Here is a 9,603-nt window from a genome sequence, read left to right on the forward strand (position 1 = left end):
CCTCACCTGACCTCTCGTCTTGCCCATGTCAGCATCTGGACCACCCTCCCAAGATGTGACCAGACCCTCTGCTTTACCCCCAGGCCTGCCCCGAAGGACCTTGGGCCTTTGCATATGCTACTCCCCTACCCCCCCTTCTTACCCCTCCCCCCATCTGCTGCCCTTCTCCATGTCCCTAATGAAACCCTGCCTGATGGTCCCCGTGATTGTGACCATGCCCCTACACACACACACACACACACACACACACACACACACACACACGATTCCTAAGCTTGGTGATGTAACGGTTAAGCACTCAGCTACTCAGCTGCTAGCCAGGTTAGCGGTTCAAGCCCACCAGTTGCTCCACGGGAGGAAGACATGGTTCTCTGGGTCCTTAGAAGCCCTGTCGACTCACTCACTGCCTTGGAGTTGAAGCCAACTCACAGCGACCCGAGAGCACAGGACGCAACTCCCGCAGTGAGTTTCTGAGAGAGTAACTGTTCACAGTAGAACGCCCCATCCTCTCCCCAGGAGCACCCTGGGGCGTCTTGAACTCTGACCTTGCAGATCGTAGCCCAACGGAACTCCTACGCCACCAGGGCTCCATCTGGGAAACCCCCAGGGGCAGTTCACCAGGGCCCTGTGCATAGGCATCCACTCCGTGACCAGGAGTGAGTTTCGAGAACCTCCTGTCTGTGGCTGAGATGTCATCTAGAGAGATGGCTATCTTTCTTCCTCAAACAGGGCAGTTTATCAGCACTGGGTGCGTCTTACACACGCTTGCTTTTGAGATACACGCAGATTAGAAGCCAAGTTGAATGGGGAAGATCAGACACCTTGGGGATTTATTGGGCCAGAGACACTCAAGCAGGTAAGGTTTTCCCCAGAGAGAAAAGAGTACTTCCTCTAGAGCAGGGGTGCTCAACATGTTGATCGCCATCTCCTAGTGGATCGCAAATGAGTGTGGGTCGATCGCATGGCATTAAAACAATAGACGTAACCTATCATCAATCCCGTCACTTAACTGCTATACACGCAGCCAATCAGATGCAATCTTTGGTGTCAAACGCATGCGCAAATAACAGCGCTAAGTGCAGCAAAACTGACAAGCTAAGTTACCACTGATTTTTAGACCTTGTTTTTTTCTCTTAAACGTAAGAAAGGGTATTAAAATGAGTGGGGGAACTGGACCAAGTAAGAAGACAAAAATGGATCACTTTCATATGGAATGGGAGATTTTGGCACTACAAGCCGACATTCAGCTGAAGTCCAGAGCGCATGAACAGTTCTGGAACTTTCTCGCAGCGGAAAAGTGCCCATACATGAGAACATGTGCTACCTCCTTGACTGCATAATTCGGCTCTACTTATTTATGTGAGTCAGCCTTTTCCCACATAAAGATCATTAAGTCCAAGTACCATTCCACCATGACTGATGATCATTTGGAAGTGTGCTTGAGGCTGGCTGTCAGCAGCCACTGTCTGGACTATGCATCCCTGGCTCATTCCATTCAGAGCAAGCCATCAGAGTAAACTCAGGTCATGACAAAAAAGTACATAGTTAATTGTGTTGTGTTGTGCAATATGCAAGGTACATAAACAGACATTGTACATATAAAGAATTCTCAATGCATTTATGAATAATGTAAGAAATAAATTAAATATATGTTTTGCATTTTTTTTTAGTTGGTAGATCGTTTTGACTTGATCATTTTATAAGTAGCTCGCATGATGGAAAAGTGTGAGCACCCCTGCTCTAGAGCCAGGGAGGGCCCCACTCCTCGTGAGAAAGCTGAGGCTGTCTGCACCCATGAAGAATGAGTCTCGGAAACCCACAGGGGCAGTTCGACCCAGTCCTGTAGGGTCGCTATGAGGTGCAGTGAGGTTTTTAAACTGAGAGAGGGTTTTCGGTTTCTTGAAGGCTCTGATCCTTGCTCTTCATCAGCAAGAGCTTGGTGTCCTCCCTTACTTTAGCAAGCACGGACAACCCAACCTTCCATATCCAACAGAAACTAAACTCACTGCCGCCTTGCCCATGCCACGTCACAGTGGCCCAGTAAGACAGAGTAGAACTGCCCCCCTCCACCCCGTGGGTTTCTGAGACTGTAATTCTGTACGGGAGCAGAAAGTCTCCTCTTTCTCTGGTGGACAAGCTGGTGGTTTCGAACTGCTGACCTTGCCGTTAGCCCAATGTGGAACCACTACCCTCACAACACGACCAATGGGTAACACAACACACAGAGAAAAGATGGACGTTGGCAAGGATTTCGTCTTGCTTGAATCCACAATCGCTGTTCATGGGAGCAGCAGTCAAGAGATCGCATCACATTGGGTAAATCTGCTGTAAACGACCTTTTTTAAAGTGTTAAAGAGCACGGATGTCACTTTGAGGACCAAGGTGGCCTGACTCAAGCCATGTGCCTGATGCATACGCATGTGAAAGGTGGAAACCGGATCAAGAAGGCCGACAGGAACTGGTACGTCTGAATTATGGTGGCCGTCGAAGACTACTGAAGGTGCCACGGACTGCCAAAAGGACAAACAATCTGTTTTGGAAGAAGAGCTAGAATCTCATGCTCCTTAGAATTGAGGATAGGGACACTTTGTCTCACCTACTTTAGACATGTTATCAGGAGCCCTGCTGGGGTAGTGGGTACATGTTGGGCTGCAACCCTCCTGGTCGGCAGTTCGAAACCAGCAGCAGCTCCACAGGCTGGGCTTTAAAAACGGTTACAGTCTCGGAAAACCCACAGGGGGGTCGCTATGAGTCAGCCCTGACTCGATGGCAGTGAGTTGAATTGAGTGGATGGGGGAGAGCAGTCATGTGTGGTGGTGGAGGGGCAGCGAGTGAGAGGAAGGCCCTCCAGGAGATGGCCCCAACAATGGGCTGAAACCCGAGGTCCCTTGCGAGGAGGCCACAGGATGGGGCAGTGCTTTGTGCTGCGGACAACAAAATGTGAGAAAACAATTTTCTGTTTGTTTGAACACCCCCCTTGTGGTATTTCTGTGACTGCCATTCTGGAGAGCTTCAACAGGCCCCCAGGGGCAGCCAGTGGGGAGAGACCTTGCAAGGGACAGAGAGGAGGGACTGGCTCAGGCACAGAAGGACAAACTCACAGCCACCGAGGCGATGTCAACTCATGATGGTCCCACAGATCAGAGTACAGCTTCCCCAGAGAGGCTCCATGGCTGTCGATCTCTATGGAAGATCTCTATACCTCACCGTTCTCCCTCGGAACCAGCTGGGGGCTTCGAACTACCGACCTTCCCAGGAGCGGCCCAATGCTTACTGTGCTGCGCCACCAGGGTCCCCTGAAGGAGGTACTTTAATGGTGGGGAAAGTGGCAGAAACAGAAGCCTGGGGGAGGGGTGCTGGGATACGAGGGGAGGTCTGCCAGGGGTGGGTAGGCGTGACCTCAGGACTGCCTGCTTGGTCAGGGGTTTAGGAGCACAGGGTACAGGGGTGGGAAGAGCAAGAAGGGCCTGGTTGGGCAAATGGAAGGTCTGAGTGGCAGGGCGTGGGCAAGGCTGTGTGAGCCTGGGTTCTGCTGCCACCCCTTAAGGTTGGTTAGCTTCCAGGCCAGCCGAGGGTGGGGCTGGCAGACCAGAGCTGGAGCACTGAATCCTCTGATGGGCTGGGTGGGCTCGGGCAAGCGGCAGTGCCAGTCCTGGCACCCCCATGCCAGGATGGGCCAGGAGGCAGTGGGGTGAGGCGACCCCTTCTGGGGAACCAGGTCCAATTGGGGTGGGGGGGATGGCGGGAAGTAGGGTGCAATGCTGACAGGTGACCAGGTAGTGGCCCAGAACCAATGTTCTTTCTTCGCCCCTCGGCCCTGCCTGGCCATTTACCCTCAGCGTCTCCCCACGGCTTGCAGGACCCTCCATGCCGGACATTCTCGGCCCTATCTGTGGTTCTGGCCAGGAGACCCTGGGGGCACAAAAGTGGGATGTGGGGGGTACTCCCAGAGGCACCCTGGAAGAGAGGCCTGGAGACTTCTGAGAAAGCAGTCGCTGGAAATGATCTGCAGAACCCACAGGGTCTCCCCCCACTCCCTGCCTGCCCCACTGTAGCCCCGACAGTCTGAGCAAGCTGCAGCACCTGCTCCAACACGTGCCCAGCTGTCCCCTTGGCTGCAGTCACCACTCCTGTCCCCTGCCTCACCCCTGCTCACCCTCCCGGGTAAGCACTTGCCTGCTGCTGCTTCCCAGATGCCCGGATTGGCTGTGGGGCCTCCTCTTGCCCCCAGAGCTGTGGGTCCTCCATCTCACCCACTTGTTCTGCCCTGTCACCTCCCTGGGGCATGTCATGCCTGTCTTCCCGAGGGGCCAGTGGGCTCCACCTCCAGCCTCCTAAGCTCAGCCATCTCAGAGGCTCTAAGTACACGCATTCTCATCACAGTCCTAGAAAACTCCAGTTCAGTCCTGCGCCAGTAGCCGTAAGTGAGGGACCTAAACATGCCCCCCAGCCTCCAGCCAGGTGCTTCCACTGCGCCCATTCTGCTGCTGGGGAAACTCAGGCACAGAGATGCCCAGCCAGAGTAGGATGTAAGAGAGAACCCAAGCTGAGCACTCTCCAGAGTCTCCCCTTTCCCCGAGAAAGGCTTCAAACACCTTTACTGAGCACCTACTGGGTCACGGGTGCTGGACTGACAAGAGTCGGCCCCTCCTTCAGGGGCCTGGCGCTCTGGACCGGGAGGAGGGAGCAGCACATACTGCACACCCACTCTGGACTTTCTGTGGAGCCTGGAGGCAACGTTTCTCATTTGCGACACAGTGAGAACTCCCACCTCACTCTCCTGCCTGTTCACCCTGCGCATCGGGCGTCAAGGGGGCCGAGGCAAAGGCAACGTGGGCTGTGGTGGTTGGCAGCATGCATCTGCCCAGCAGGGCTGCAGCTCTCATGGTTTGGTAGCGATCACACCCACCATTGTTGCCTGATGACCTGGTTTTTGCATCCTGACTATGTTGCTATGTGGGGCGTGCACCTTGTTCTCTGATTGGTTTATGGAAACAGAGGTGGTACCCCGGGTGTGGAGAGGAAAATACGGCACCGTAGGCTGTACTTGTAACACAGCGAGGCATGGTGGCAGGGCCAGTGTGCTGTGCAGGTCCTCTGGGGAAAGGGCGTTTCAGACAGAAGGGACACTCTCTCCCTGCCATGAGTCGATGCCGACTGTAAGTAGGACTGCCCCTGTGGGTTTCCAAGACCATAATTCCTTATGGGAGCAGAAAGCCCCGTCTTTCATTCAAGGAGTGGCTGGTGGTTTCGAACTGCCGACCTTGTGGATCGCGGTCCAACTCATACCCAGTAGACCCCTGGGGCTCCTGGCAGAGGAAATAGCAGGTGCACGAGGCCTGAGGCTGGACCGTGCTGAGCGGATCCAGGCACAGAAGGCCTGTGTGGCTGGAACAGAGTGGGCGTGAATGGCAGGGGGTGGGGGAACAGCCTGACCTGCTCTCTCTGGGGCCTCTGGCCACAGTCTTGGCAGCTGGTGGGGCTGCCGGCAGCTGGTGTGTTGCTCTGATGCTGGAAGCCATGGCCCTATTTCAAATGCCAGCCGGGTCATGCTCCTGGACTAAGAGAAAGGCCGGGTGATCTATCTCCCCAAATTAGCATCACAACAGATAGTGGGGGCAGCTGAGCCCCTGGGTTGGCTGCAGTGGCTGTGAGGATGAGATGACACGGCACGGCACGGGCCGCGCAGTGCTTCATTCTGTTGCCTGTGGTGTAGCAGTGAGTCAGAGCCGGTTCCATCACAACGGATAATAAGCCAGCACCGTCTGATGGAAACAGAGTCCCAGAGGCCACTGCCCGCTGTTCTGGCCCTGCCCCCCTACTACTACCTTATCTGAGTTCTGAGCTCTCTCCTTCCAACAGCCTAACACCCATACCCTGCCCCCACCGTGGTCCCGCTGTGCAGGTCAGCACCATTGTCATAGCAAGTGGGGGGCCAGGGGGAGCCACCCGAGGCCCACCCAATTCTCCATGTGGAAGGGGCCAGAGAGGACACACCACGGTCCCCATGTCCAGGGGGAGGTGGGAGTGGGGGTGAGTCTCTTCCGCTCTGTGTGGTTGAGGCGTGACCACCAGGCCTCCCACAGAACATACCTGCTTCCGCTTTTATAGCTGAGTTGAGGCCCAGGGGGCTCCCTTCCTGTTAGCTATTAGCTGTCTTCTGCCTGGGTACTCAAGTCCCTCCCCTGGCCTGCATCCTGCCCTCTGACCTCTCAGAGGGCAAGAGGGCAAGCCAGGACCCCTCCTGGCTCTGGACATGTGCAGGGAGGGGCAGGGGGCACTCCCCATTTCCTTGTGTTGAGCTCCAGGACTTCCAGGCAGAAACACCACAGCACATGAGACAACGAACAAAGCAAGCACTCCCCAGCAAGGCCCCTCCAGGTACCATATGTCCATACCCCCACCCCCCAACCCTTTGTTCATGTGAGCCCCCTCCAGATACTTGGGCCCCCTCTCTGTTCCTCCAACACCCAGCACACCACCAAGTCCCAGTCCCAGGGCCTTTGCACTTTCTGATCCCTTTGCCTGGACCACTCTTCCCTCACATAATCGCCCCTTGGCTCTTTCTCATCCTTCAGGGCCCACCCTGCCCACTCCTGGGGGAGGGCGGGGCGGATGGTCGGCTGTGTCCATGCATGTGTGTCCTCCATTATGTTCAGTGCCGAGTCCCTCCTTGGGCAGGTGTTCCACAGGTGTGTGCTGAAGGAACAAATGAGTGACAGGGAGGCTGGGGGAGAGGGCAGGTGGGGCTAGGCCCAGGACTCCAGGGACTGGAGCCCTCTTTTAAGCACAGAGTCCTGGGACTTTGGACCAAAATATGCCTCTGGGAGTCCAGGAGGAGCTGGAGAAGACAGGCAGAGCTGGTTGCGTGTGGGCAACTGGTGAGACAGGATCACATTAACAAAGGTATAGAGTCTTGACTGAAGGAGGAGAGAGGCTTCCTTTATTAACACCCTGAGGAGTCAGGCTGGGTCCAGGTAGCTTAAACAAGATCCCAAAGAGTCTGTTCTGAAGAGTTTTGGGGGTGGGGGTGCTGAAGTAAGGCCCTGCTCCCATCAGTTGCCTGAGCAGGGACTCAGGCACCGTAGACCCCTTCCTACTAAGGAATCCCTTGCTCCCCTGGCCTCAACTGGTACCTTCTGGTTTCCTTCTCTAGTTTCTTGGCTCTGGTATGTGCCCCACCCCCACCCTCCCATGACTACACTCAGGGTGGAGACCCCTCCCCAAGCTCCAGACCTATTTCTCCAAAGCCTTATCCCCACCCCGACTCCACCTGGGAGTCTGGTAGTGTCTCAGTTTCCAAAACATTGCACACGGGAGCCTGAATCTGCTCCCCAGGTCTGTAGGCGGCTCCTTCTTCAAGGGTCCCCAGTGGAAGCTGGGAGGGGTCCCCCTACTTTTCTCACTCACACCTTCTAATCTCCCTGGCTTGGTCCGGACATTGCCACAGCCCCAAGGGCTCCCCTTTGCACCCATGCTTTACTAGTCTCTACACCTCGTTAACACCCACTCATCTTTAGCAATTCATCCACTCAACACCTCGAGGAATCCACCCCTGCCCCTCCCCTCACCCCTACCCACCCCAGGTAGTCAGAGCACCTTCTAGCTTGTTACAGGAGGCTTGCTGCACTGGGTTCTATCTGAGGTGATGACTGCCATTGTGCCCATTTTACATGTCAGGAAACTGAGCCACGAGGAGATGAAGTCACTGGCCTGCGGCCAAGGGTACCCCAAAAACTGGATGAACAGGACTGGAGGCAGCCTCGGTGCAGCCAACTGGAAGGGGGCTGTCTGTGGCATTCAGAGAACTCTGGAGAGTGTTCCCCTGGGCACCAGCCTTCCTGCAGTGGCCCCAGGCTGGATGGCAGTGGGGGGTGAGGGCCTGGCCTAGCTTCCCAAGCTAACTACACAGTCATCCCAGCAGGAGTGCCAGCCAAAAGCTTCCCATGGAACCTGGCTCACTAAAGGGAGTTGGGCCTGCATTGCACCCACTTTTCAGGAGGGGGAATGGAGACTCACCAGCTGCCTCTGCCTGAGACCATCTCCCAACTGTCACCCCGTTCACATGGGAGCCCCCCAGCCATGCTTCCTCTGATCCAAGCATCACTCTCCAAGCTACCCACCCCAATTCACAGAAGGGCAAGGGGCAAGGTTTGCCAGGGCCCACAGGTCTGTTTGAAGATGACCAAGCTTCCTAGCTCTTCCCCTCCCTACCAAGACACAACCTGCTCCCACCAACCCCTCCACTGGGCCTGAGGGAGCGGGTAGGTCCCATAGGGCCCACGTGTGGGGTTAGGCTGCTGCCTCTCCTGTAAGGAGCACCAGCTGGGATTCTGAGGGCTTCAAAACAGTCCACGTGTGGGATTTCCTAAAAGAGCAGCTCCATAGGAGTCCCAGGACGCTGCAGCCTAGCCTGTACCAACTCCAGGCTCAGTCAAGGGCCCTCCTTCATCCCCAGCATCTCAAGGGAGCTTCCTCCAGGCCCTCTGTGTCTGTCTTCCAGCAGCAAAAGACCCCATCCATTCTCCCAGCCAGCAGCTCAGAAGCCAGGATGCCCCCCCCCCAAGACGCCCCCTTTCTGAATGACCTCGAGCCCAGACGTCCTCCTGTCAGAATGAACCCTCAACATGCTCACTTTCCCACCCTGTTCCCAGTTGGGGGTCCCAATCCACAGGCCCCTGCTGCAGATACTACCGAAGAAGACAATCCCTCCCCGCCGAAACGCGCCCCTCCCTCGCTTGTTAACAGCCCCCACCCCATCACCTGGAGGCCGTGTCCTGCAGGTTGACCCCCACCACGTCCCCCGCTCTGCACGCTCCAGCCACGCTGACCTCTTTTCTCTCCGCAAACACACCGGGCGGGGCCCTGCCCAAGATCTCGCTGTTTCCAGAGCCTACTGGACCCTTGCGGGCTGGACGCATCAGACTGGGGTGGCGGCACCGACGCCGAGGGTCCTTTCCCAGGCCTATTCCCGGTACTCCCACTCTTACCCCACCTCTCTGATGCCGCTGCTCCCCCACCCCACCCCCACCCCCGCACCAGCCCGAGCGAGCCGCTTTCTGTTTAAGCAGCAACTAACTAGGCATCGATGCGGCCGGCCAGCAGCTGGACAGTCCCGAGCCCTGGCATGTCAGGGACCCCAGCCCGGGTTCGCCAGCGAGGGGGTGACACCGCTGTCGCGCTCCTCCTGTTCCCACGCATGCCGGGCTCTCCCGCGTCACGCGGCCGGCTTCGCCCTTAGTCCCCGCGGCCGGTTCCGTCCCGTGTCCCAGGACACCTAACCGGGTCCTTAGGGGGGGGATTGCCCGGCTCCCTCCGGGAGTCGTCCGGGGACCCAGAGCAGATCGGAGGCCGCCGGAAGCAGCCCCGGGCAGTGTGATACGGGCCCGAGCCGACAGCGTCCGGGGACCGCCATGTCCGCATGGGCGGAGCTGGAGCCGGGCACTCGGGTGCTGCTCGGGGCGGCGGTCGCGGCGCGCCGGGGCGCTCGCTTACCTGGGGGCGCGGGTGGCGGACTCGGCGGAGCTCAGACACGCGCTGTCCGCGCCAGGCAGCCGGACTCTGCTCCCGGCGCGGCCTCGGCACCGGGCCGGGAAGAGGCTG

At 57.2% G+C, this 9,603-nt stretch overlaps 1 protein-coding gene across 1 annotated transcript in view; it reads right to left on the bottom strand.

The window, feature by feature from the left end:
- Positions 1 to 9,563, bottom strand: part of CERS4 (ceramide synthase 4) — a 46,787-nt gene extending 37,224 nt beyond the window's left edge. Inside the window, exon 1 of the mRNA XM_045290304.1 lies at positions 9,496 to 9,563. The gene's annotated coding sequence lies outside the window, so the exon portion shown is untranslated. The remainder of the gene's footprint in view (positions 1 to 9,495) is intronic.
- Positions 9,564 to 9,603: the final 40 nt, after the last annotated feature.

Source organism: Echinops telfairi, unplaced genomic scaffold (assembly GCF_000313985.2).
Source record: "Echinops telfairi isolate 266 unplaced genomic scaffold, ASM31398v2 ScPeMD7_36;HRSCAF=134, whole genome shotgun sequence".
NCBI lineage: Eukaryota > Metazoa > Chordata > Mammalia > Afrosoricida > Tenrecidae > Echinops > Echinops telfairi.